The sequence below is a fragment of the Stenella coeruleoalba genome (assembly GCF_951394435.1).
Source record: "Stenella coeruleoalba genome assembly, chromosome: 9".
Classification (NCBI taxonomy): domain Eukaryota; kingdom Metazoa; phylum Chordata; class Mammalia; order Artiodactyla; family Delphinidae; genus Stenella; species Stenella coeruleoalba.
The window spans coordinates 59,919,720-59,946,609 of record NC_137155.1 but is presented as its reverse complement, the minus strand read 5'-3'; the positions used below and the strand labels follow the sequence as shown (position 1 = coordinate 59,946,609).

Here is a 26,890-nt window from a genome sequence, read left to right as displayed (position 1 = left end):
GAGATAGTGATTAAACTTAAAACTTTAAGTCAATTATGATCAAAATTTAAGAGTAACCATTAAAAGAGTAAAAAGATAGTATATAACTTCCAAATCAGAAAGCAGAAGAAAGAAGAACACGTGTCAGTTAATTCACAAGAAAGTGCCACTGTGAAAAACAGCCTGGCGGTTCCTCAAAAAGTTAAACATAGAATTAACATATGACCCTGCAATTCCACTCCTAGGTATAAACCCAAAAGAACTGAAAACATGAAGGGACACACCTTCATAACAGCACTATTCTCAATAGCCAAAAGGTGGAAACAACACAAATGTCCACCAATGGATGAGTGGATAAACAAAATGTTACACATCACACATTGAAATACTAATCCACCATAAAAAAGACTGAAGTACTGATACATGCTACAACATGGATAAATCTCAAAAACATTATGTTAGGGCTTCCCTGGTGGCACACTGGTTAAGAATCTGCCTGCCAATGCAGGGGACACAGGTTCGAGCCCTAGTCCAGGAAGATCCCACATGCCGCAGAGCAACTAAGCCCATGCACCACAACTACTGAGCCCACGTGCCACAACTACTGAAGCCTGTGTGCCTACAGCCCGTGCTCTGCAACAATAGAAGCCACTGCAATGAGAAGCCCGCGCACCGCAACGAAGAGTAGCCCCTGCTCACCGCAACTAGAGAAAAGCCCACGTGCAGCAACGAAGACCCAATGCAGACTTAAAAATAAAATTAAATAAATAAATTTATAAAAAACAAAACCAAAAAACACATTATGTTAAGTGAAAGAAGCCAGAGACAAAAGGTCACATATGATTCCATTTATGTGAAATATTGTGGACTGGTGGTTTCCAGGGGTTGGGAGTGGGAGGAATGGGGAGAAACCACTTAATAGGAAGAGATTTTACTTTGAAGAGAAGAAAATGCCTTAGAACTAGGTAGCGGTGGTGGTTACACAAATTTGTGAATGCACTAAATGCCACTGGATTGTTCACTTTAAAATGGTTAAGTTGAAAAAGAAAGGAAGGGACTTCCCTGGCGGTCCAGTGGTTAAAACTTCGCCTTCCAATGCAGGGGATACAAGCTTGATTCCCGGTCGGGGAGCCAAGATCCCACATGGCTCACAGCCAAGAAACCAAAAGACAAAAAACAGAAGCAATACTGTAACAAATTCAATAAAGACTTTAAAAATGGTCCACATCAAAAAAAATCTTTAAAAAAAAAAAAGAAAGGAAGAGTATGGCAAGATCAACGTGTAAAATATAACAGGACAAATGAATTCAAGTATATCAGTAACTATAATAAAGGTGAATAAATTAAACTTGCCAGTTAAAAGACAGACACACTCAGATTGATTTTTTAAATTAGCAATATGCTGTTTCACATGATACATGACACAAAGGAAAACAATAAAGCATGGGGAAAAAATATATCACCTGTATGCCAACCATTTAAATGCAAATGTAGCTAAACGCTATCGGATAAAAATAAACTCTCGGATAAAAAGCATTATTAGTGATAAACCTACTTGTTGCAGAATAACAAAAGGAGCAATTCAACATGAAAATTTAGCCATCGTGAACCTCTGTAAAATGGTTAATAATAGTCCTACCTCAAACGTTTGTGGTGAGAATTCAACAAGTTAATATATCAAATGCTAAGAATAGTATCCGACAGAGTAATTACTATGTGTTAGCTGAGATGATGATGATTAATGACGCAAGTATAACCTTGATTCCAAAAACCTAACACTTGTAAACGTAAGTGCAAAACCGTGAACTAAAATAAAAGGCCACAAAAAAAATAATAAATTAAATAAATAAGTAAATAAATAAAAGACCGCTTCATCAGCCATGAGTTTAAAAAAATGTTGACCGAGTAGGTATGCAAGAATATTTTGACATTAGAAAATCTAATAATTCCCTAGAAAACCTAGAAGTTCTCCAAAAGAGGGAAGATATGTAAAACAATCTCAATAGATGAAGAAAAAGTATTTGATAAAAATAAACACTCATATAAATTTAAAAAAATAAAAACTTAGCAAGCTCAAGGGAAGGGAAGGGTTTTGCTTTACTTGATATGTACATATTGGAAGCCTACAGAGCATCCTAAAACTGAAGCTTTGGAAGCTTCCCCACTGGAGGCAGTAGCCTGATGAGGATGTCCATTATCCCACGAGATTCAGAACTATACCAGAGATATGCTAGAGGCAGTATAATGAGACAAGTGAAACTGGCAACCCCAGGGCCAGAGTCCAGGTTTCCTGACCCAGGTTCCCCACTCTTTCTACTACCCTGCTTCAAAAAGAACATCCTTTTGGAATAAACAAGAAGGTTCGATGGTAATGAAGCAGAGGGCTGTGCAGTTGTCAGTGGACATACCGAAACTGGACAGATGAGCTGCAGGTCCAGCTCGTGCCAGAGAAGACTGGCATCATCTGGCAATAGACTGATTGCCTCACGTCTCAACTTCCCTTTGACCAGGATCATCTTTGTGAAGCTGCAACGGCCATCACCTCCAGTGATTTTGGGTTTCAGCTCTTCGGGCCCACCGCATGCCTACCCGCAGGCGCTGTTTGGCCATCTGTGCGCTTGGCAGGCACCTAGGAGGCGCCCTAGGAGCAACGGCTGTGCTGTGTCGTGTTCCTTCCCTGCCTTCCCAACAGTGACTCTGCACAACCCTTGTGATTAAAGGCTCTTATCAAAGACTGAACTTCGGGAGGGGTAAGCCTCAGTGAGGTGGATCCCTGACGGCAAACTAATGTAAAAAGAACTTTTAAAAAAATTCTCCAGAGAAGAAAAGATTTCAACTTTCCTGCCCTTTGGCTTCCTGCAGAGGCTCAGCCAAGCTCCCCCAGATGAGGACGAGGTACAGAATCACGGTGAGTTAGACCTGGAAGGCGCTCAGGAGCCACCTGCCATAACCTTCGGTTTTACAGATGAGGAAACTGCGCTCTGGAGGGAGCAAGGGGGCTCCTCCCGTGTCTCCACCGCCCAGTGCTCAGCCCGAGGCGATCCGAGTCCCGGCCGCAGGAAGCGCTCCACCTCCCTGGGCTGTCACATCCACAGGCATTTTTAAAACTAAGCCGTCAAAGAACATGAGGTCTCATTAAGGGCTGGGTTATCAAGAAGTCATCAAGTGCACAGATCTCAGGTTTATACCCGGCACTTGCCAGCTCTCCAGCTGTTGACCGTCAACATATGAAAGGAATCTTTTTGTTTTCCTCTCTCCTTTCTCTTAAGGATGTGGAAAACCTGACTGGAACTGCCTAGTCTGAGACTTCCTGTGAGAAAGTGCTCTGCTTGGAATACTGTGAAAGCAATCTGCCTGAGCAATTCGGCCCAAATAAATTATCTTCCTGAAACTAGTGAAAAACTTTAATTGGGAATTGGGCCGCATAGCCAAGACTCTCTCATCCGGGTTGGACAAAGGTTGGACGAAGATAGGGGTCACCCGGTGAGCACGGACTGGGAGGGGAGGGGTCCCTGATGGCCCTGCATCCTCCTGGAAAAGCACTCGGCTCAGCCTGTCGAGCGGGAGAGAACACACATTGTACTCTCGCCTCCTGAACCATTGTTCTTTGAGGGTGACGATTTATCAGCTTAACTCTCCTTCCGTATGCACCCCTCCCCACAGGCTTTGGAAAACATCCTCGGCCAGAAGTGTGCACAGCTAGAGCAAGATCCAAAACCAAGTCCAACATTTCTCCTTCCCTGAGTTGGGCTGGTTTCTGGCACATTTCAGGAACAGAGAAGACATTTACCCCGGTCACCAGGTTATCAGACTGGGAGGGTTCCTGCATGGGCACACAACTGGCAAAACAAAGCTGTACCAGCTGTGCCCTTCCTTCATGTTACTGAAGTTTGGCACGAGAACTTGGCATACAGCTGGTGTTTAATGGATGCTCCCTCTGGAAGTTGAGGAGTACTCAGGGTTCACCTAGATAAGGCTCATCCCTCTGGAAGGGATGGAAGGGCTAACCCACACTGTCTAGTCTGGCAGGGGTGGGAATGGAAGGCAGAGCTTCTACCAAGAACCCCTGGGTCGTGGGCAAAGCAGAAGTAGAATGTCAGGCCCCAGACTCTCACCTTAGCTCATTTTCATCTATCCCGTGCTGGACGCTGGAGCCACTGACTGTGTTTCCTTAAGACCCAGAATGCACTGGGACTGGCTGGTCGCTCCTCCCGTAAGGGACGCACACTGGCAGGACTGCAGGCTCCTCCAGCTCCTATCGCTCTGCCCTTCTCTCAGCCTGCAGTTTCCCAGGTGCGGCTGAGCTCAGCTCCACATGGCAACGGGTGCTGAGAGGCAGGCACTGCTCAACAGGGGGCGAAAAGGTGGCTCCAGGAAAAGAAAAATACCCTCTTGAAGGACAAGTGGCCTCTATGGAGTACACCTCTGGGACACGGACAGACCCACTGAGCAACCACTCATTCACCCGAACTGTGCAGTTCACCAAGCACAGTGTTGCTAGCCACGACCTTCCTTCCTCTTGGTCTCGCCTCCTCTGCTCTGCCCACCAGCACTTGGCTGCGTAGCTCAGCCAAGCCCAGCCATTGTGAGATGCAGGATGAGCCTAGTGACCAGGGATGGAGTGAGAGACATGAGGTGGTAACGGGCCACGCCGTGAGCCCCGCCCCCTCCTGGTGTGCACCCCAGACTGCACACCCAGCAGGTGGGATCGCTAAGGCTGCCTCTGATGAGGGCTCCCGGCAGGGGAGTGAGGGCCTAATAGGATGGTTCCCTCAGAGACAAAGATTCCCCCGGGCCCCGCCCTCTCTGAGGCTCCTGTGACAGCGCAAGATGGAAAGGATTGCCTCTACAACCTTGGCCGGGTCCCAGGAAGTCTAAAGTCACACTTGGAGTTATAAAAGGGAAGGTTCTAACGTGCGCCTGAAAGACATTCCGTAAGAGTTGCCGCTGGTTTCCATCGTGGACTGGAAAGCTGTGCGAAGATGTTTACTTAGCTGCTAGGAGAAACTGCTTTTTGGCACCATGACTGCTCTTTACTGCCTTAGTGAAGCCCAACGCATCCAGGGAAGGAGCTGTCCCAACAAGAGAGGCCGGCTTTTTCCAAGTCCCATTAAACATTAAACCCACTCAGGTTCTGTTTGGTAAAATATGCCAAAGGGTGGCGTAAAACAACTTCTGGGAAGAAATATTTTCATTTTAAACTCACAAAACGTTCCCCTGCATAAGCATTAATAGAAGAGCCATAAGCAGCAAGTCTGAAACAATATGTCTGGGTCCGAGGTTAACTTCATACCACTTTGAAGACAAAGCAACGGGGGTGCGTTTACTTTTAGAAAGGGTGCGGAGGCGTACACTTAACTTTTTTCCGGAGCTCCTGTCTTTCCCCCAGCAGACGTGGATGAATCTTCACCTTCCTTCCCTGGGCTTCCACTGTCTTCTCTGTGACATTCTAAGGGTTCTAAGTTTTGTCCTTCCAATAGGAATTGTTTATCTGGGTGTTTATTTCTACTTTACCAAGCACTTTGAAAGCATAGTTTTTAATTTACTTCTCACAGAAAGCCTGTGTGTGGGGTAGCAAAGGCACTTTTTAGCCTTATTTTCAAAACTGAAGACGCTGAGGCTCAGAAAATCGAAAATGGTCCAACACAAACCAGTCCACGGCACACAGACCCGTGGCCAAACGGGGACCATACAATACTGTGACTCTTCCCTGAGGCTTAATTTATGTATTTCAAAGGCTGGACTTTTCTTTCAAGATTACATCTGTATTTAAATTTTACAAAATTGTTTTAATGTTCTTACTTAGCCAGAAAAATAATAACAACCTGAATAGTGTCTGATTTACCATGAAGTTAATGGGGCTTAAGCTTCAGGGACCCTCCCTTGCACAGGCCCTTCCAAGAGGCCCTAGCACATGTTGGCATGGTCTTCTATTTTTGTCAAATTTACAAAAATGAGGTAAGTTTATATTCTTTGTCTTCAAGAGGCACCCAAACTGTGTAAGTTTCAGGCTCACAACGTTTGGATCTGAACCTGGACCCAAGGAGTTTGTTCTTTTGTTTTCTTTTTTATTTGGCTGATCCAGGAGTTCCCAGTGACCCACCAAGAGATGTCCCGAAGTCTCCTCCACCCCAGACACCCTGTAATTGTCTTGTCTAAGTTCGTACAGAGAAAGGTCCAGCCGAGACTGGCTCACAGAGGTCCCCTTTCTTCCACCCCATGCTGCCCCATCACACACACAGAAAAGGAATCTCTAGGAAATTTTGACTTACACCAAAAACACAGAGGACTGATTGTTTTCTGGGCATTTCTTAGGAAAAGGAGAAAGAAATGTTGCTTTAAACCCAATTGAGCTTTGCAAACTCTGAGCATTACAGCACTCACACACATAAAACCGGAGAGCTGTGGGATTTCCATGGGTGAGCAGGCCCCCGTCAGGACACACACACCCTGGGCTAAAATTAGATGTGTCCCTGGGCCAGCTAGGTGGCCTCCCTGTGCCTCTCCAGGTAGTGTCTGCACTTGAAATGAGGTGCGAGGGTCCCCGGGTACCAACCAGAGTGTGGAAGCCTTTCCTCCCCACCCCTCTGGGGTTACCACCCCTGCCTCTAATGAGGGTTTCTCAGGTGGAGAGCCTAGCAGGGCGGGTATTCAATGGGAGCTGGGATGTGGATAAGCACAGCTGCTCAAAGGTGGGGAATCTGTGCTGGAACTTTCCATGAGCCCTAAAGCAGGGGAGCGCAGGACCCACCTCACAAAGAAGTCAGGACCTGAGGACTGAGAATTTTAGCACAGGGCAAGTATTCCTTCCCAGATCCTTAAGAGGTAACAATATTCCATGTGAGTTTGCAAGGAGGAAAGAAAAAGAAAAATCAAAGCAGCACATTCTCTTTTCTCCTTAATAGTGGAACTTCTGCAGAAGTGGAATGAAGCCCTTTGGCAAGGCTCTGACTCCCTTGGTTTCTAGGGATCTAAATGCAAATAACACAGGCAGGAGACTGAAAGCACACGCCCTCCAACCGCCCCCGCCCCCTCCCCGGAGTCCTTGCTTCTCCAGGCCACTCCCTTCTGCCAAGGTTACCTATCCCTGGCAGGGTGGACGTGCAGGGACTTGCAGACTGCAGCCCCTGCTGGACCGTGTGGGCGAGCAATGGTCCCAAGGAGCACGGCCAACGGGAAGAGCTTTGACCAAAGGTATCTGGAGCTTTTTCCAGGACAAATAGAAAAACCATGTGTAGCAGCTGGACCCACGTCCGGCAGTCTCCTGTTGGAAATGTCACACTGAGCTTCGCGATGTGGGTGTAATCAAGGAACTGTGAGTTTCGAGAAAACATCCGGAAGGTATGGAGCGGGAAGATGCGGCCAGGCTGTGGGTGTGCGCATTCCAGGTGCAACAGCGTGGGTGGGGGAGGATGGATCTGGTGAGGGAGGGTAGGAATGGGCTTCGCAGTGCCCACCAGGATGACACCAAACGAAGCTGCTTTCTGTGCCACTGGAAAACATATATGAGCTCTTGTTTCTGTCACAGCCACTGGTTCCTTGGAGGTCAAAGGGCTCGAGGATGCCCATATACAACAAGGAAGGGGCTGTGTCGGGGTGATTCCTCGGTGTCTCCTGGGCTAGCCTGTGTCTGTACCGTCACCTCACCCGGATGCCACCATTCCATAGTGACCCACTATGACCCTATTACGTTCTTCATGATCTTTTCTGAGAGACAAAAAATAGATCCTATTGACTTCATTTTTCCTATTTGTTCCATACATACTTGCCCTTTCTATTTTGAAAAGTGTTAAATCTACAGGAAAATGGAAAGGACTGATACCATAACGCTGACATACCCCTCACTTACAGGGACGAATTGTTAATATTTTGCCTTATTTGCTTTCCCTCTCTACTTCTCCTTCTCTCTCTCTCTCCAAATACACACAAACACACACATTTTTTTTTTTTTTTTTGCTGGAAAAAAAATATAATATCTGAAAGCAAGTTGCAGATATTACGTCAGCCTAACTCCTAAGAACAGTAACAGCCTCCCACAATCCATGGGGGGTTATTGGTCGGACAACACTTTTTAAAACCAGGATCCTTGTGTGAGCTCTCCCAGATTCCTGCGTCTGACAAGTGTACTATTTTGGAGTTATTTTCTTGAAAAAGAAGAATGATACGTCATTCATAATGCCTTTAATGGGCCAGGTCCTGTTTTGGTTTTTATCTAACATGGATACTTCCAACTTCTCTCTTCTTCTTTTAATACACCGTGTAGGGTGGGGGGTGAAGAGGCTCTGAGCTGTAGAGGCGTGTGGCTGGATTTCCTCGGCAGTTCCTGGCACTGGCTCCTAGACACTTGTTGAAATGCCCTTATAAGTTCATCTGCTCTCTGGGTAGTAGCTTCTGGAACATGAACACTCAATGTGTCATTGCTCCATGAGGAGGTGATTAAGAAAAACGAGGCAGCTCTAAGCCTTGCAAAAGAGCCTCCAGTCCCCAGACGGGTTCTTGGTTTGGTTTCTGTCAATGACTTTTTTAGTTTGCTCAATTTTTTTTTTTTTTTCCTCATTCAAAAGAAGAAGGGAGAAGGCCAAACAAAGTGACACTGGGAGCAAAGGAAGCGTCATCATCAATTCTAGGAACGCCATCCTCCATCATGGACTTCCCCTTTCCCTACACTCCACCAAGGAATCTAATGAAGCCCCAGGCCTGGAGTAGAAGCCGTGAGAGCGTGGACCACAGCCATGCGGGCCCGGGCAAGGGCAGCTCACTGTGCCAGCCCGCCGTCCAGGCCTGGCCTCCGGAGAACTTCTGAAGAAAAAGAAAGGCGGGAGCGCACATCCAAGTGGCCCCCGCCTCACCTGGGCCCTCAGTGCACAGGGTGGACATGCCCTGCGGAGGAGGGCCTGCTCCGTGCCTGAGTCAGGGAACCCAGCCCACACTCCTCACTGCCCTCGGCTGTAGCCCACACAGTGGGGCTCAACTTTTCTCTTTAACCATCACCATCTTGTATAATCTGCCTCTAATCTCACTTCCCACCCCTTTCTTACACAATGTTCATTTATTCAGGGACACGTCCATCCATTCAAGAAACAGCGTGCTTGGGCTAACTACACAGCAGCAAAGAAAGCGAGTATTTATTAAAGCAGCTACTGTGGGCCAAATGCTTTACATACATTATTTCATTTACTCTTCATAACATAAAGATAACATAAACATAAAAGTAGGTATGTCATCCCATTTTTTAGATGAAGGAAGTAAGTTGTAAAGATTTTTTTGAAAACACACACACACTGTGCCCAAGGTCACCCTGTTAGTAAGGGACAGATCTGTCCAATTCTAAATCTCGGGCCCTTTCAGCCTCACCATGCTGGGTTACTAAATATATTAAAGATGGAGCGCCACCTTGCAAAGTCTCAGAACACAATAAAATGCAATGTTTCCCAAACAGCAGTCCTCAGTCACTTAACAAAGATTTGCTTAATTGGAATACATTTCAAATACCTCAGAAACTCTGCTGAGCAGAACTGGCTCTTTCACTGAGGATTTAAAAGGTACTCTGGGAACTTGTAATGCCCCGGGCCGGTCATTACGGACATCAATTATCATCGTGGAGCTTGGCAGAAGATGAATCTGGCTACTGTGGCCGCTGCCCACTCCCGGGCCCGCCCAGGCCCACACTTCCTGTCCCCTCAGAGTCTCTACGAATGATCAGTTTCTCCCCTCTGCTCCTGCCACCCAGCCCCTGGCTTACAGATGTGCTCCTATCTCTCCCATCCTGGAAAGAAAGACCCTGTGCCCTAACCCTCTACCCTCTTGAGCGGCCATCCTGTCCCTATGCTTCTCATCCCCTCTAACTTCTTTTATTTTTTTCTTTTATAGATTTATTTATTTTTGGCTGCGTTGGGTCTTTGTTGCTGCACACGGGCTTCCTCTGGTTGCGGCGAGCGGGGGCTACTCTTCGTTGCGGTGAGCGTGATTCTCCCTGCGGTGGCTTCCCTTATTCCGGAGCATGGGCTCCAGGCGCGCAGGCTTCAGTAGTTGTGGCACAAGGGCTTAGCTGCTCCACGGCATGTGGGATCTTCCCGGACCAGGGCTCGAACCCATGTCCCCTGCATTGGCAGGCGGATTCTTAACGACTGCGCCACCAAGGAAGCCCTCTAACTTCTTTTAAAAAGCTGCATGCTCTCGAGCGTGTCCTCACCCTGCTGCAGGTGACCTTCTGCCCCCAAGTCCCTACTGAAAGTGTTCTCTCCAAAGCCACTCTGTCACCAGACCTAGTGACCTTCCCAATCTCCCCACTAAGGTTCCGAAGCTGCCCACACCTCCTGCTTCCTGGAGACCCTCTCCTCCCTCACCTCCCAAGTCCTCCTCTGCTCTGACCACCCCTCTTCCTTACCACGTCAAACATGTGGCTCTCCCGTTGCAGGATTCTGACCTTGGCACCTTTATCCTGCACCTTTGGCCATGTCCACACCTCCAAGTACTTCAACTCTCAGCCCCGTGCCAGCCCCTCCCAGATGTCCCCTCCCAACCTCTCATGCAACATTGCCCAGGATCTGCGTTTCTGCCCCACTCCTGACTGTGGAAACAACAGCTCCACTGGACATCTCCAGGAACAGCCTCTTCATCTGCTTCCTGACCCAGTGCCTCCCCCAGTCAGGTCCCCTCTCCCTGCCATCCGCATGCCCAGTCTCCCGGCCCTCCAGGCCCACAATCTCCCTGGACACCAAGTCCCAAGGATTCTCCTCCCAGATCTCCTGCTCCTCGGGTCAGGGCCCACCCCACCTTCTCGGTCAGATTCCTGCTACTGGTCACCCTTGTCATTTCTGCAGCGCTCCTGGACTAGTCTCCCTGAAGCACAGCTCTAACCAGTTAAAAAAAACAACCACCACCTAACCAAAAATTCGAGAAACCTTTCTGTTCCTCTCTACTGCTCTTTAGCTTGGCTCTCAAGCACTGTCCAGTCCTCCAGTCTCCTCTCCTCCTGGTCCCCACACATGCCCTGGGTTCCAGCTACACCACCTCACCTGCCTCTTCACACTTGTTCACACTGGCCCTTCAGCTTGGCATGCGTCCACTCCCTGAATCACCAGACCAACCCTCTAAGTCCTCGCCCATGTCAGCTCCCCATGAGTCCTCCTTCCTCAGACAGGGGCTTGAGGATAGGGGTTAAGACTGAGGTCCCTAGAGCCAGACTGCCTGCATGAACTCAGGCTGGTTGGTAATTCTGTGCCTCAGTTTTCCCATCTGTAAAACGGAGCTGATAACCCTCCTAGTGTTGCTGTCAGAATCAAACGAGGTAATACATCGAATGCTCTTGCAACAGAATGACTATTCAGTAATATCAACAGCTTAATTATCCTTCAAACAATCTAGACTCCAGCTCCATGGCACCTGCCCTGTCTGCTTGTCACTTTCTCTTCTTTTTTTTTTTTAATCATGATTTTATGTGTACGGAGGTCTTGGCCTCTTTGGGGCAAGAGCCACATCTTCAGCGTCTCTCCCCAGCACTATTCGAACAAGCAAGAGAAACTCCATAAATGCATTGTTGAACTGAATAAAATTAAATGACAGGTATTTACATAGAGATCAAAAACTGTTTACTCTATCGGGAAGAGGCTCTACTTCTGAGGGACCCATGGCCACGAAACCGGCCCCTACAGGAAATGGAAGGAATCCCATGGTTTTAGTAACTTCTTGTGCAATGAGCAGAGAAAACAAAGTAGAATTTTCTGGAATGAGGCACACACACAGGAGACGGCCCTGGCGGGTCATCTTTGTGATTTGAAGAATTCTGCCCCAAATGCCCCTGACAGAACTCAGCATCAAGGTAGAGGCACCAGCCCAAGTGAGTCATGGCCACTGTTTAGGAAAACCAGCTGAGGAGTCACGAGGGAAGGTCCACTCTAGGAGGACGCAACAGGATTTGGCCAGGGAAAAACTTCAGCTCGCTCCACCCAGACCCCAAGGTAGCCAGCCTGTCAGGGTTATACTTGGGGTGAGAACAGGGATGCCCATCTTTTCCCTAAATCAGTGCCCTTTCCCAATCCTTAGGAAAGCTGCGAGATTAGCCTCTTTCTCCATGAGCCACCATAAGTGCACATTATCCAAAAATGTCTACAAATGCAGCAGAACCCAATGCAGGCCCCAGGGGGGAGAAAAAAAAAAAAAGGGCTGAGGAAGAGCAAGGGAGCTGCTTTAGTCTTTAGGAATGAGATCCCCGGGGACATGGGCAAACTTTCCCCCCACCCCAAAAAAATCTCAGGCTTGGAGGAAGGTGCAGAAGAGTGATGAGTATGTCAGGCACAGCAGTGAGGCCCTTGGCTGGCCCCCAACTGGTCTATTCCAACCCCGCTCAGACTTCAAGGCCCAGCCCAGGAACAGCAACGCCCCCTCCGAGATCCTACGGCGCCTCAATGGGCACCATCCATCTGGCTCTGGGACAGATGTCTCCTATTTTCAGGTGACTTTCCTGTTTGCTAAATCACTAGTCCCACTCTCCTGTGTGTCCCTCGAATGAAGGGGAAGACTTCACATTTCACCTCCCCCTCCCACAAGGCCATGCCAATAATTCAGCTCCATCCAATAAGCTTGGAACAATTCTGATCAAAATTGAGGGAGGCAGGGTCACAGACGACTCACCCCCATACTCAGGTGGCTGACAACCCAGGAGGAGAAACATGGCAGCCTGTCAGGTCTCCAGTGTGACGTGTGCTGTGAGAGGTATGAGAAGGGGATCACGTCCGGGTATAGGAGCAGGGAAGAGATCAGAAAGGCTTCCTAAAGAAGGCAACGTTCAAGATGACTTCAATACTGGACATCACAGTTAAATGAATATATGAATAAAAAATAAATGAGTGAATGAATGAATGCTGACAAGTGAACTTGAAGATAAAGTTTGGACGGTTCCAATTCTATTAAAGATTATCAACCTAAGTTTCATGACACTGTCCCAAACAGATCAGCATGGTTTTCCCTTTCATTCTCCTTACTATGTACATTCTCTCATTTGCTCCATATAGATTGCCAGGTCCAGGGACATAGCTAGGAAAAACAAGAACAACGAAGAAGTAAGGCCCACTCCAATCCTCAAAGAGTTCATGGAAGTAGAGATGAATTATCAAATCATTATGCTCTATTGAGGATTACCCATGATACTGAGAAGCAGAAGAGAAGCAGCCAGACTTCGGACCAGGCTAGAATTAGGGTGAAACATAACAAGGTACCTAGGACGCAAAATTTAAGGAGGCACTCAGTCTCAAGGTTCATGGAGGTGCCTACACTGCAGCTGAAACACCGTAAGAGTGAGTGCCTCCTTAAATTTTGCCCCTGCGATACCTCACTTGCTTCACTCTCATCCTGACCCTGTTGCTAATCTCCAGATGGGCCTCTCTTTGGGGTTCTGGTAGCTAGGGTCTGCTGGAAGCTAGCTCACAGACCAGCCAGTAAGCATCTTGGAGTGAGGGGAAAAAAGCACCCAGGAGATAAGAGTCTCCATACCCCTCCCCTGCTCTCTGACACTCACCTCCCAAAATTATCCCTGAGCCTTAACAGCTTCTTCCCATCTAGCAGCAGCGGCTTCCCCTGCACGGAACATCTTCCCAGCTTGCGTGCCATGGACTCGGGCCTAGGGCAGAGCTGGCAAGGCCCAGGTGTGTGCAGAGGAGGATCTCACAGCTGCCATCCTAATGTCCAAAATGAGATCATTCACCCTTCCAAGGAGAGGTGCCTCTCTAGCTACACTTTCTTGATCTCGAAGGAAATCTGACTCATGAGAAGTCTCTTTCCCCTGGGGGATGCATTGGATCAAAGACTCAGAAACCCTTGAACTGAAGGTAGGTAGCAGCTATAATTAAAGCACAGGGGTGAGAGCATCAACCCTGCTCCTGGAGGGCTCCGAGTGGCCTGTAATGTGCGCTGGAGCCGTTTCTCCTGTTTAAACTCCTGGACGTGCCAGGGAGAGGCCGGCATTCGGAGGAGAGAGAAGGCATTCCACCGTGGACCAGGGACACACATGTAGGGTGAATGTGGGTAAGAGGTGGGACGGAGAACCAGCTAGGCACAGGGCACTGATGGCAGGTGTGAAGGGGAAGCTGGACCAGCACAGGAGCCCCAGGCAGGCCACCTGTTCACGCGGGGTTTCTGGCACACGGGAAAGCAACTGTGTGCTGTGTATGTTTCAAGACTCAGCTAATTTCGAACCTCCCTAGTCTGACATAAAGTCCAAATAACGTGCAGAGACAAATTAAAATGGAAATTCTACCCATTACTCATCCCATGCAGCGCAGATGCTGTCAGACTCTCAATGCTCGGATATGGGGAACAGTCAATAAACCACAAATGCCACATCCTCTGCTCAGCCTCTGCCAGGCCCCAGGTGGCATCATTCACTCCCTCTCAGGATGCAAACAGGCCTGGCTAGTGATCTGGAGCCCGGGAGTGGGCAGGACTCAGGAGGGATTGGATCTCATTCATCTCTCTCCCACCTGAGTGTGTCATCATGTCATCGTTGGTAGGGGCCTGGTGAGTGTCTGCTGGCTGAAATCACACAACAGGGCCAACCAAAGTCTCTGGGGTCCTGAAGATTGATGAAGATCTGCTGCCACCTACTGTCCATTCTCCTGCAAAACCCGAAAACCTGATGCGGGCACACCCTTCATCAGTCGCTGTGTCCCTGGAATTGACTACAGGCCTTGACACAGAGCTGTCACACATGGATGCTTTGGTGGGGCTGTGTCTGTGTCCAGGCTGCAGAGATCCGCGCAGAACAAGGCAGGCTAATCACAGCTATTCCTCGCCCAGTGTTACTAGTGCACCATCAAGTCTTGGCATCAAACACGGCCTCTCCAAGCCCAAGGCCCTCCTGCCCTGCCAACAGCACCTCCACCTGCTGCCGGCCCTCCTCTGAGGGCCACAGTTAAGCACTCAAGTACATACAGCCTCAGCGGGCCTTTGGCTTCAGAGCAGGGAGCCATCTCATCTTTCCACATCCCCAGTGCCAGATCTGGGCGAAAGCTCAGGGACACCTCCTGTCTGACCGAGACAGCAGGGCATCATCCAGCTTGAAGCCAGCGATGGGTCAGCATGGTGCTCTTGCAACGCGAGCTGTGGGGGTCGTGACGGCAGGGGCTGTCTGGGGGCTTATATTGAACTTCTTTCCAGTCTCCCCCTCACCTGTAAATGATCCCTGCTTGGCCTGCCTCACCAGGACATCCCGTGTGCCAGAAGTGACGGCCATGAGCAGGCTTCGAGATGATGGTCTATTTTTATTATCCCACTGGGAGTTGGGCGAGTATAGAAGGAACCATGAGAACTGATGTGGAAGATGCAGGTGTCCCCCACACATGACCTTGACTGGCGCACCCATCCCAGCTGCTATCCACGTTGGCTGCTAAAGGCTCACAGCTGCACCCTTCTCCAGAGAGCTCTCCTTCGCAAAACTCAGCCAGGAGATGGCACACTGCCCGCCCCACCCCAGGATGGGCCACGCATAGCCAATGACTGACACAAGAAAGAAAAGCCCTCTCCTAGCTGAAAAGCGGGAGCAGCTCTGGGTCAGCTCCCACGCTCATCTCCCTGTGGGAGCCGCCTGACCCTCCACATCCCTGCCGAGACCTTCCCCTGCTTCCCGTCCTGCTTCCCTCGCTGCCTTTCTCCTGAGAGCACACGCCCAACAGATTACATGCACCTGACCCTCCAACTCAGGCTCAGCTTCCGGGGCACTGGTTCCCAAAACTTAGCCTGCAGCCCATCACCTGGAGGACTTGTTAAAACACCCTGCTGGGCTTCACCCCCAAAGTCCCAATTCAGCAAGTCAGACAAGTTGTGTTTCTAACAAGTTCCCAGGCAATGCAGGTGCTGCTGGTCCAGGGATCACAGTTTGAGAAGAGCTGTTCTTGGCACTTTGACCTAAGACAGAAATCATTCAACAAGTAATAGGCAAAGGGGCTGGAGGTGGCACGATGCAGCACTCAGCCAGCCTCCCAGACAAAACCCTGCAGCCGGAACAGGAGATCATCAGGCCTCCAGCAACAGACCCTCACGCTCGGGGCTGGGGGCGAATCTGCGTTGCTGAGTCCTGTATCATTTTACTATAGGAACTCAGAGGAGCCCACCATCTAGGAGGGACTCCCAAGGCACAGGGCCCCGTTTACATGCTCATTCTTTACACAAGATGAACATTAGAGACCAGCTGAATAGACTATGATTCCTGGATCGCAGAGAAGGTGGAACTTTGGCCTGGACACGCCCAAGGCCATGTGTACAGTGTAGGATGAGGGGCATGTCAGAGACGGAGGAGCCCCTGAAGAGCAGTCCATCCAACCCTTCCCTTACAGACGGGAGCACAGAGGCCCAGAGGGGGCTGGACATCTGACCAAGGCAAACATTCAACCTGCAAACACAGGAAAAATAAGTGCTCGATTTAAAGGCAAGACAATTGCTTTCACTGTCCTCAGAGAACAGCCGTGAGCAATCCTATTACGTGGGCTCTAGTAATAGTCCTGGTGTGAGAAACAACCTCTTCACAGCTTCAGTAAGACCCTGAGGCCAGAAGAGAACTGTCCTGTCACAATAGCATCAACAGGGCCTGAAATGAGAACCACAAGACCGCTGACTGCTCACATCTGTGGATTCCAGACACATGGTCTCTGACTCAGGCCACAGGGAGGCCAGTCAACAAAGAAACACCACTGGCCTGGCAGGGAGGACAATGGACTGCGGCCTGGTGCCCATGACTACACCTGCTTCTCCCACCACCTTCCTCATTTCAGGGAACGGCAACTCCATCTTCCGGTTGTTCAGCCAAAAACTTTGGAGTCATCCTGTCTCTTCTCGTTCTCTAACGAGGCAAATCTAATCCAGGGTCAAGTCCTGCTGACTCTACCATAGGCAGGCTTCCCCTTCTACCCAAAAGTAGAGCGCTCCTAGGAAAGCTTTCCCAAGCTGAGATGGTGTAACGCGAAGAAGCAATTACCTTAGGACACATCTTGCTAATGGAGGCACAAAATACATCGAGATCAAGCACAGAGGCTCATAGACCCGTTCAGGGCTGTGGCGGCCTGATGCTGAGTGTGGCTCCCAGGGAAGGAGCTTGGCGGTGCCGCCCTGGCTGCTGGTCGGAGTGCGAGCTGCCTTTGCAATGGCTCATTACAGAACGCTGATCACCACTTGCACTTTTTGCCTTTTTCCTTAAAAGTGAAAATCCTCTTTGGATTTATTTTGGTTAGCTAACATAGGTCTTTAGTGAAAGTGAAGTGGAATAAAGCTAACTCGAAAAGCAGAGGGTCCCTGTGTGTGTGTGTGTGTGTGTGTGTGTGTGTGTGTGTGTGTGTGTGTGTGTGTGTGTGTGTGTGTGTGATAACCCAGCCCACATCTCGCCACCTTCACTACCCTGCCTGGTTCAAGCCACCATCAGCTCTCCTCCAGACGACGGCAGTCGCCCCCTGCCTGGTCCCCCTGCTGCCAGCCTTGTCTCCTGGAATCTATTCTCAACCCCAGCCCGGCAGCCAGAGGGACCCTGCTGAGCACACGTCGCAGAAGGCCGTGCCTCTGCCCGACCTCCAAAGGCTCCTGCATCACCTAGAGGCAAAGCCAGCACGTTCAGCAGCCTCCAGGCCCTGCTCGCTCTTCCCCTCCCTCTCCACCTCTCCCCCTCATCCACTCAGCCTGAACAAGCACCCTGTTCCCACCACAGGGCCTGTGCACGGCTGCCCTCTTTGCATTTGCTCCCAGGGATCAAAAGCTGGTTCCCTGTCTTCCTTCTGGTCTCCTCTCACATCACCTTCTCAGAAAGGTTTTCCCCAGCTCTCCCTTTGTAGAACAGCAGCCCCAAACCCAGGGCTCCCCATCACACTTCCCTGAATTACTTTTCCTCGTGGCACCCAGGTTTGTTATATATTTACTCACTGGGTTGTTGTCATGGGCCGCCTCTCCCCATCAGAAGTATACACTCCAAGAGGGCAGAGGCTTGGTCCTTCATCCATGTGGAATCCCCAGTGGCTAGAACTGCATCTGGCACATAGTAGGCCATCACGGGTGGCGTGCTGGTAGAAGTTAACAACTGGCTCTCCAGGGAAGGGGGATGCTAATTGGCAGCATTTGCCAATTCCCATGGCGTAAATATTCCTACCATGACCCATTTCAAGCTACCACATTGACGTCAGGAAGACATGGCAACAGTCAGGTCCGTGAGCCAGTACAAGCTGGCTCTGACACACTACGGCACTCATTAAAAACGTGTTAATAAGTTAATTGAATAAATGGATATTTCTGTGAATTGATGGGGGTTTTTTGAGGACAAACTCCATGAGCTCAGGGATTGAAATCAGGCCTCTCCAAAACCAAGGGATGACTGTGTGAGGAATAAGATGTCACATGCTGATGGATGACAACTGTGCTGCAGGCTTATACTGAGTACAGGAAAGACCACACATATTTCGAGAAAAAGCTCTCAACATAGCCAGACAGTGAAAACAGAGCTTATGAAAGGACCGTACGACACCTGCAAGAGCTCAGGTGAGCCACTTCCCCTCTGCTCCTGGGCCCTGTTCCCCACCTGCCAAGTGAAGGGCTTGGGTCCCAAGGATCTTTCTAGCCCTGACAAACTATACGCTTAAGAATCGAGACAGATTCTAAAGCAACATCTATTCCACTCTGCTTTCAAAACACCCAGTTTAAAACATCTGTTAAAAAACCCAACGAAATTAAACTTCAATTCCATGGATTCTATCACACTTTAAGCTTGTATTCTGGGAAAACATCCACCTTCCCCAGGGTGAAATCCATCGATGCTCATGAAATTCACAACTGCCCTGAGCTCACTGGATACACCATGACAGCCACATAGCCAGACATCTTCTACCGGCCTAATCCCGCAGCTCCCAGGGACCGTGCAGCCGTGGGTCTTCCTGGTTCCCTTCCCACACATGACCCGCATAAAAAAGAGAGGGACATGAAGACAGTCAGACAAGCAGGGGAGAATGGCTGGATAAGGTGAAAACAACAAAATTTCTCCTGGGAGTGGTAGAAAGGGAGAGGGTAAAAGTAAACAGTTTAAAAATCATGAGACCAAAAAGGATTTTAAACACTGCAAGAAAAAAACAGTTGCCCTCTGTGGCAGGCAGAATGACGCCCACCCCTAAAGATGCCCTTGTCTTAAGCCCTGGAACCTGTGAACATGTTGGGTTACATGGAAAGGGAATTCCTGGAGATCAGGTTGCTGGTCAGTGGAGATAAGGTTGCCGGTCAGCTGACCTTGAGATGGGGAGGCTACCCTGGATTACCCAGGTGAACACAATGGAACCACAGGGGTCCTTCAAAGGGGAAGAAGGAGGCGGAAAAGGGAGAAAGGGACAATCAGAGAGATGAGAGCCTGAGAAGGACCCGGCTCACGTCACTGGCTTTGAAGACGGAAAACAGGGGCCACAAGCCAAGGCATGTGGGCAGTCTCTAAAGGCTAGAAAAGACAAGGAAACAGATTCTCCCTTAGAGCCTCCAGAAGGACCACAGCCCTGTCAACTGTTGATCTCAGCCCAACGAGACCCAATGCTGACCTCTATCTTCCAGAAGCTAGACACTGCCGCTGGGCCGCTGCCATGGGTTGAACTCCCAAGGGAGGCCAACAACTCTTCTCAACTTCACGACACTGAGTACACCCATGCTTCCAAAGGAGACCGGGCAAAATGTACGTGGCTGCAGCTTCTGCAGCCCACACACAGCTGGAAAACATAAGTGGGAGCTAGTTCTTTTTTTTTTTTTTTTTTGCGGTACACGGGCCTGTCATCGTGTGGCCTCTCCCGTTGCGGAGCACAGGCTCCGGAGGCACAGGCTCAGCGGCCATGGCTCACAGGCCCAGCCACTCCGCGGCACGTGGGATCCTCCCAGACCGGGGCACCAACCCGTGTCCCCTGCATCGGCAGGCAGACTCTCAACCGCTGTGCCACCAGGGAAGCCCTGAAGCTAGTTCTGATTGTCAAATGCCCGGCATGATGTGTTTCAGAACTTTGAACTAAGTTCTGATTGTCAAATGCCCGGCATGATGTGTTTTGAACTCAACCACAGCAGGGTCCATGTGGCCGTGAGAAGCCCCAAGGATTCACTCTGAGGGACTCAGACAAATGACAGGCCATCAGGCCCCAAGAGAGCATAAGCACCGCAAGTGAGACTGCCCCCAACCAGACCATCAACCTCCACTAAGTGCCGCCTGGGGAGCCCCAGGCTTGGCAGACTGGGTTCCCGGAAGAATCACTGCTCCGATGCTCTTAGTCCTGCGCCTGAGGTTTCTAGAGGGCCTAGTCTGGGCCAGGTGTGTAGGTGATAGCAAGATACGCAGAGGTATAGAGGAAGCAGAGTGAGGCAAGGGTTACAGGACCACCCAGGTCAGGGCCAGAGGCCCAGCGGATCTGACTGATTGTGAGAGGAATCCAACAAGGGCAGCCCTGACTAGCCAGTGACAAGGGACAAATGGCCCCAAACTGCCACAACAATGAGAAGGTGACATTTTCTAAGCATCTTCTAAGATCAAAGGACACAAGAAAGAAACAAAAATCAAAGCAAAAAACAGTTCCTTCAGCAACTGAGTCTGATCTAAGGAGTTAGTGTCAGAAGGGCCTGACTGCACGTATACTCACGTTCCCTGACATCTCAGCAGGTCACGTCCTCCACCTGCCCCCTCTCCCAGGACACATGCTCACTCCCCCGCCCCCAGGTGTGACTTCCATGGGCATCCCTAAACCTGATGCTGCAAGGCCCAGCAAAGGCTCCCAGTAGCCACCTTTCCTCCAGCTTCATTAGAGCTGAGTGATGGAGCATGTGCCATGCATGCGAGCCAGCTCTGCTGTCATCTCACTGTCCCTCGTCATGTTTTAAAAGAATTACATATGCACACGACTCTCTCACCTGAAGGGTTCACAGGATCTTATACACACTAGGTCTCAGACCTATGTTTACTGTATTGAATGAAAAAAACAAGTGATGGGCAGATAAGACTGTTGGAGGGGTATTGGGAAGGGCAGGAGGTAGGTAGTTTTAGCAAGTGGGATTACTTTGGCCCTGGTTTCAAACCAAGGGTGCCACATACAGTTGGGTAGTATGTGCACTGCACAAAGCTGCCTAACTGAGGGGATGAGAGACTGCTGAAATCCAATCCATATTCCATGTGCCAAACTGTGAGCCCTTAGGCCTGCATCTACCCAGAATCTTGACAGGTTCCTTTAATTCTCTGTGCCTCAGTTCCTCATCTAAAATGGAATAATAATTGCTGGGGTGGGAGGATGCTTGTTCTCAACTCCCAGTGTCTCCTGGGAGTTTGGAAGGAGTTCTACTGGTCTACCCTGCAGACCTTTACTCTCTTCCTTTTTATTCACTCCATCCTGAGGGAGGATGTGTGACCTGATTGGTTAATTGGGGAAAGAAAGGAAAGAGGGGCATTAGGCTCAGCTGCACCCTTTCTCCTCTGGGAGTGAGCTGCTCTTCTGGGGGCTGGCCCCTCCCACCACATGGTCCTGGGCCTGAGATGAGGTGGAGAAGTCTGTCCAGCTCTGGGCCCACCAGGCCTCATGAGTTGCTGTGTCTCCTACCTTCCCTTTATCAATCACAGAGACGATATGTATTTTACCCCAATCCAGTTGATATCCTTTGTTTCCCTTGGCAATTTGTTCAGAACTCAGGAGGAGAAGAATACTATTTAATGAGAACCTCCCCCGCCCTGAGAAGAAAACCAATAATATCCACCTGAATGGATTATCGTAAGGCGCAAACGAGATAATACACACGTGTGCTTAGCATGGTGCTCAGCATAGAGGAAACAAGTAGTGGGTAAACAACAAAGCTCCCAAAACACTTACTGACATAAAGATCAACACTATTATCACATGCTAAGCACTCCTGGTCACACTTCGCCTGGTCCTGAGGGCCTGTGGCAGTACATTTCCCTGCCACCTTCCTCCTCCTCTAAGACAAAGTCCATACCATCTTTCAAGGGCCTAAGAACTGGCCTAAGGCCACAGTGGTTATAAAGGGCAGAGGTGGTTTGCCAGTCCAGGTCATCAGACTCCAGAGCCCAGTTCAGGTTATGATAGGTGCTGTGATAACAATAAAATAGGCTAGAGGTGAGTGGGTGGAGGTGAAGTTAGTCAAAGAAAACCACTATGAGTATAAAACACCTGATTGACAAGAAAGAGACACTCATGAGATGGTTTGAGAGCAAGGCCTTTACAAAGGCCTTGGGACTTACAAAGGCAAAGGGACAAACCAGTTAGCCCTCTTGTAGAAATAAGTTAGACATGTTGGGTGAACAGGCAAAAGGGCCTGCATAAAGAATAAAGATCTGTAAATAGCTATGTCAATCCTGAAAGAAAGGCGAAGTATACCAAGATACCAGGTTACAACCACAAAGCCATAGTAATAAAAGCTATGGTCATGACCAATGAAACACAAGAGAGAGCTAGTATATTTTGTGCATGGCTGCAACCTTAAAATATTGTTAGATGGTCATGATTCTTTTAAAATATATATATTAAATATTTGTTTAGGGCTTCCCTGGTGGAGCAGTGGTTGAGAGTCCACCTGCCGATGCAGGGGACACGGGTTCGTGCCCCGGTCCGGGAAGATCCCACATGCCACGGAGCGGCTGGGCCCGTGAGCCATGGCCGCTGAGCCTGTGCGTCCAGAGCCTGTGCTCCGCAATGGAAGAGGCCACAACAGTGAGAGGCCTGCGTACCGAAAAACAAACAAACAACAACAACAACAACAACAAAAAATATATATATATATATATTTGTTTAATGTAAAGCCAGTCCCACCATTTCTAGTTTAAAAACTAATAAGTAGATAAGGCTGTTCTCTAGAGTGTCTCTGTGGAATCCCTAAAAGGCACCAGGATGGATTATGATTTCTAATGATTTCCTGTATAAGGTCTCTGCAATTTTGCAGCAATCGTAGTTAGGAAAAGGAATGGGGAAGAAGTTCTGAATATACAGCACTGTTATTGCACTGGCTGGACAATCTATACAGGAAATTAGAAAAGAATCAAGACATGGGGTAAAGAACGAATTGTAGAGTAGGTGGTGCTAGGAAAACTGTCTTACTATATGGAGAAAAATAAAAGTGAGTCTTTCAACCTAACAAATACAAAAGATTAAATACCTAAATGTGAAAGCTAAAATTACAAAATTAATAGAAAAAATACAGGAGAATACCATGGAAACCTAAAGGAAAGAAAGGACTTAATAAAGAAAAAATGCAAAAATGCAAATCGTATGTCAAACAAGAGATTGATTAATTATGCCAAAATTAAGAATTTCTGTCCAACAAAGGAAAAGATATTTTACAAAGTCTAAAACTAACAAAAGATTAATATCTACCAAAAGAAAATTAAGTCCTCTTTGGAGGAAGGTAATGTTAACCAGAGCCTCTACAATTATTCATATGCAAAGTCTGGAATTGAATCAAAATTATCAGAAATGCAAAGAAACAGGACGAAATTATCAAAACCCAAAAGAAAAAAGACAATATCAATAGACCTATAGGTGATCCAGATATGGAAGTTACCAGACAGCAACTTTAAAATGAGTATGAATAATGTGCTCAAGAAAATAAAAGATGAAGAATCTCACAAAAGACTGATATCTACTTTCTACAAAGAAACAGAAATTATAAAACTGAAAAATAACTGAAAGTAATATATTATTATATATATTTAATAGCATGGCAAAAGAGAAAAAACATGAACCAGAAGATAGAGCAAGAGAAAATATCTAGATTAAAGTACAGAGAGAGAAAAAGATGGAAAACATAGGAAAGAATATTTTTTTAAACCCTATAGAACAGTGAAAATATGTAGTAATATATGTATAACTGGAGTACCAGGAGAGAAAAGAAAGGATGGGATAAAAGCAATATTTGAAAAGACAACAGACAATAATTTTCAAAACTGATGAAAGGTATCAACCCCGAACTGACGAAGCTCTACATATACTAACGGAAGTGTCAAAGAAAACCACCTCTAGGCACATCATAGTAACACTGTTGAAAATTAAAGAATGAGAAGAAGCAAAAAAAAAATTAAAAAGCAGTCAGAGGTTAAAAAAAAGACACATTACCTTCAAAAGAGTAGTAATAAAAAATGTCAACTTATTTATCAATAGAGATAATGAAAGACTAAGGTAAGATAATGGAATTAAATACTTAAAGTGCTGAAAAGAAAATAAGCCACCAATCTAGAATTCTATACCCACTGAAAATATCCTTCAAAAATAAAGGCAAAATAAAGACATTACCAAACAAAAACTGAAAAAAAAAAATTTATTGTAATATACCTGCTAAAGAAATACTAAAGAAAGTTCTTCAAGCAAAAGGAAAATGTAAATGCAATAATTATTCCAACTAAAACAAAAAATTATCAGACTGGATTTTTAAAAATCCACATATATGCTGGTTATGAGAGATAAGCTTTAAATATATACTAGACCATAAAGAAATCTCAACAAATATCAAAGGATTGAAATCATACAGAATATATTATGACTAAAGTGGAAATAAGCTAGAAATCAAAAACAAACAGATAACCCGAAAAATAGCCCAAATGCTGTGAATTAGTCAATACATGTCTAAATAGCCCACAGGTCAAAAGAATAAATCACAATGGGAATTAGAAAACATTTAAGCTAAATTTTATGATTATATAATTTATTAACTTCTGGGATACAAAGCATTACTTAGAGGGAAATTTGTAGCCTTAAAAGATATTACAAAAGAAGAAAGCTGAGGTGGGTAGAAGGTGGGAGAAATGGGTAAACTGGTTTTGTTTTGTTTTGCTTTATTTTAATTTAAATAAATTATAATAATTATTTTTTAAAAGGGTGAAGGATCCTGGTAAACCGCACAGACTTTTGGTTGGCACCTTTAAATGTTAAGCTACAGAATGGATGAAAATAAAAAGATGGAAAAAAAGATATACCATGAAAACACTAATCAAAGGAAAGCTGACGCAGCTATACCTAAACAGACACTAAGGCAATAAGCATTATTAGAGATGAAGAGAGATCTCATAATGATAGAAAAGTCTATCCGACGGGAAGCTATAAGAATTCTATGTGTATATGCATCAAATAACATAGTCACAAAATGTATAAGCAAAGTAGGCCCAGCTTATCTATGGTCACAAAGGGAGTTAATACACTGTATCTGTTTAGCTTGCCTTGCACTACCAGTGCCTAAGTGCCTGGCACATATTAGGTGCACAGTAAATGACTTAAAAAGCCAGTATTACAAACCAGGATGCCTAATACTTCTTATACCCACCCCTGCAGAAATTCTCCAAGCAAATTACTAGTGTTTAAAACATACACATCACACACAAACAGAAACGCAATTACCTAACTAGTACAGGATGGTGCTTACAGGCATGATGGGCTTTGGACTCAGAAACACCTAGGTTCGTATCCCAGCTCCTTCACTTCCTGGCTAGGCAACCTTGGGAGTGATAACCTCTATGAGTCTGTATTCCCTCATCTGTAAATTGAGGAATAATAATACCTCCTTGCAGGTTTTTCCAAGTATGAAATAGAATAATATATGAAAAGTGCCTAGCATAGTATCAGGCACTAAGTAAACTCTCAATTAATGGTAGTACTCAATATTAATAATTATATGTAAGAAATATTGAAAATAATCCTGAAATAGCAGTCATGAAGCCCCTAAAAATTAGAATCAGAAATGCCCAAAGGGCTTCCCTGGTGGCACAGTGGTTGAGAGTCCGCCTGCCGATGCAGGGGACACAGGTTCGTGCCCCGGTCTGGGAAGATCCCACATGCCACGAAGCAGCTAGGCCCGTGAGCCATGGCTGCTGAGCCTGTGCATCCGGAGCCGGTGTTCTGCAACGGGAGAGGCTACAACAGTGAGAGGCCCACGTACCGCAAAAAAAAAAAAAAAAGAAATGCCTAAAGAAGAAGAGGAGGAAGAATAAGAGGAAGAGGAAGGAGAAGAAGAAGAAGTAGAAGGAGGAGGAGGCGGCTAAGAATCAATAATTTAAGACAAAATAGAAATAAATAATAAAATAAAATAGAAAATAATAGCAAATTAAACTCAAAGAAAGCAGAATGAAAGAAAGAATACAAGTAAGAGTGGGAATCAATTAATTAGAAAACAAACCTACAAAGCCAGAAGTTAGCTCTTTGAAAAAAGCATATAATTCATAGAACACAAATTACCAGTATCGGGAATGGAAACAGAGACATCCCTGCAGATCTTACAGACTTTAAAGGGACAATAAGAGGATATTCATAATTCACAAGGACACATGCACCCCAATGTCCATTGCAGCGCTATTTACAATAGCCAGGACATGGAAACAACCTAAATGCCCAAAGACAGATGAATGGATAAAGAAGATGTGGTACATATAAACAATGGAATATTACTCAGCCATAAAAAGGAATGAAATTGGGTCATTTGTAGAGATGTGGATGGACCTAGAGTCTGTCAGACAGTCTGAAGTAAGCCAGAAAGAGAAAAACAAATATCACATATTAACACATATATGTGGCATCTAGAAAAATGGTACAGATGAACCTATTTGCAGGGCAGGAATAGAGACGTAGACATAGAGAACGGACATTTGGACACAGGGTGGGAAGGAGAGGGTGGGACGAATTAGGAGATTAGGGTTGACATATATACACTACCATGCGTAAAATAGATAGCTAGTGGGAACCTGCTATATAGCACAGGGAGCTCAGCTCGGTGCTCTGTGACAACATGGATGGGTGGGATGGGGGGCGAGTGTAAGGGAGGTCCAAGAGGGAGGGGAGATAGGTATACGTATAGCTGATTCACTTCATTGTATAGCAGAAACTAACACAATATTGTAAAGCAATTTTATTCCAATAAAAAAAAATTGTGTATAATTACACAATTTTAT

General features: G+C 47.1%; 1 protein-coding gene across 2 annotated transcripts in view; it reads right to left on the bottom strand.

Moving 5' to 3' along the window:
* The window catches only part of MINDY4 (MINDY lysine 48 deubiquitinase 4), a 115,276-nt gene that overhangs the window by 68,765 nt on the left and 19,621 nt on the right, over window positions 1-26,890 (bottom strand). The gene's annotated exons all lie outside the window — the stretch shown is intronic.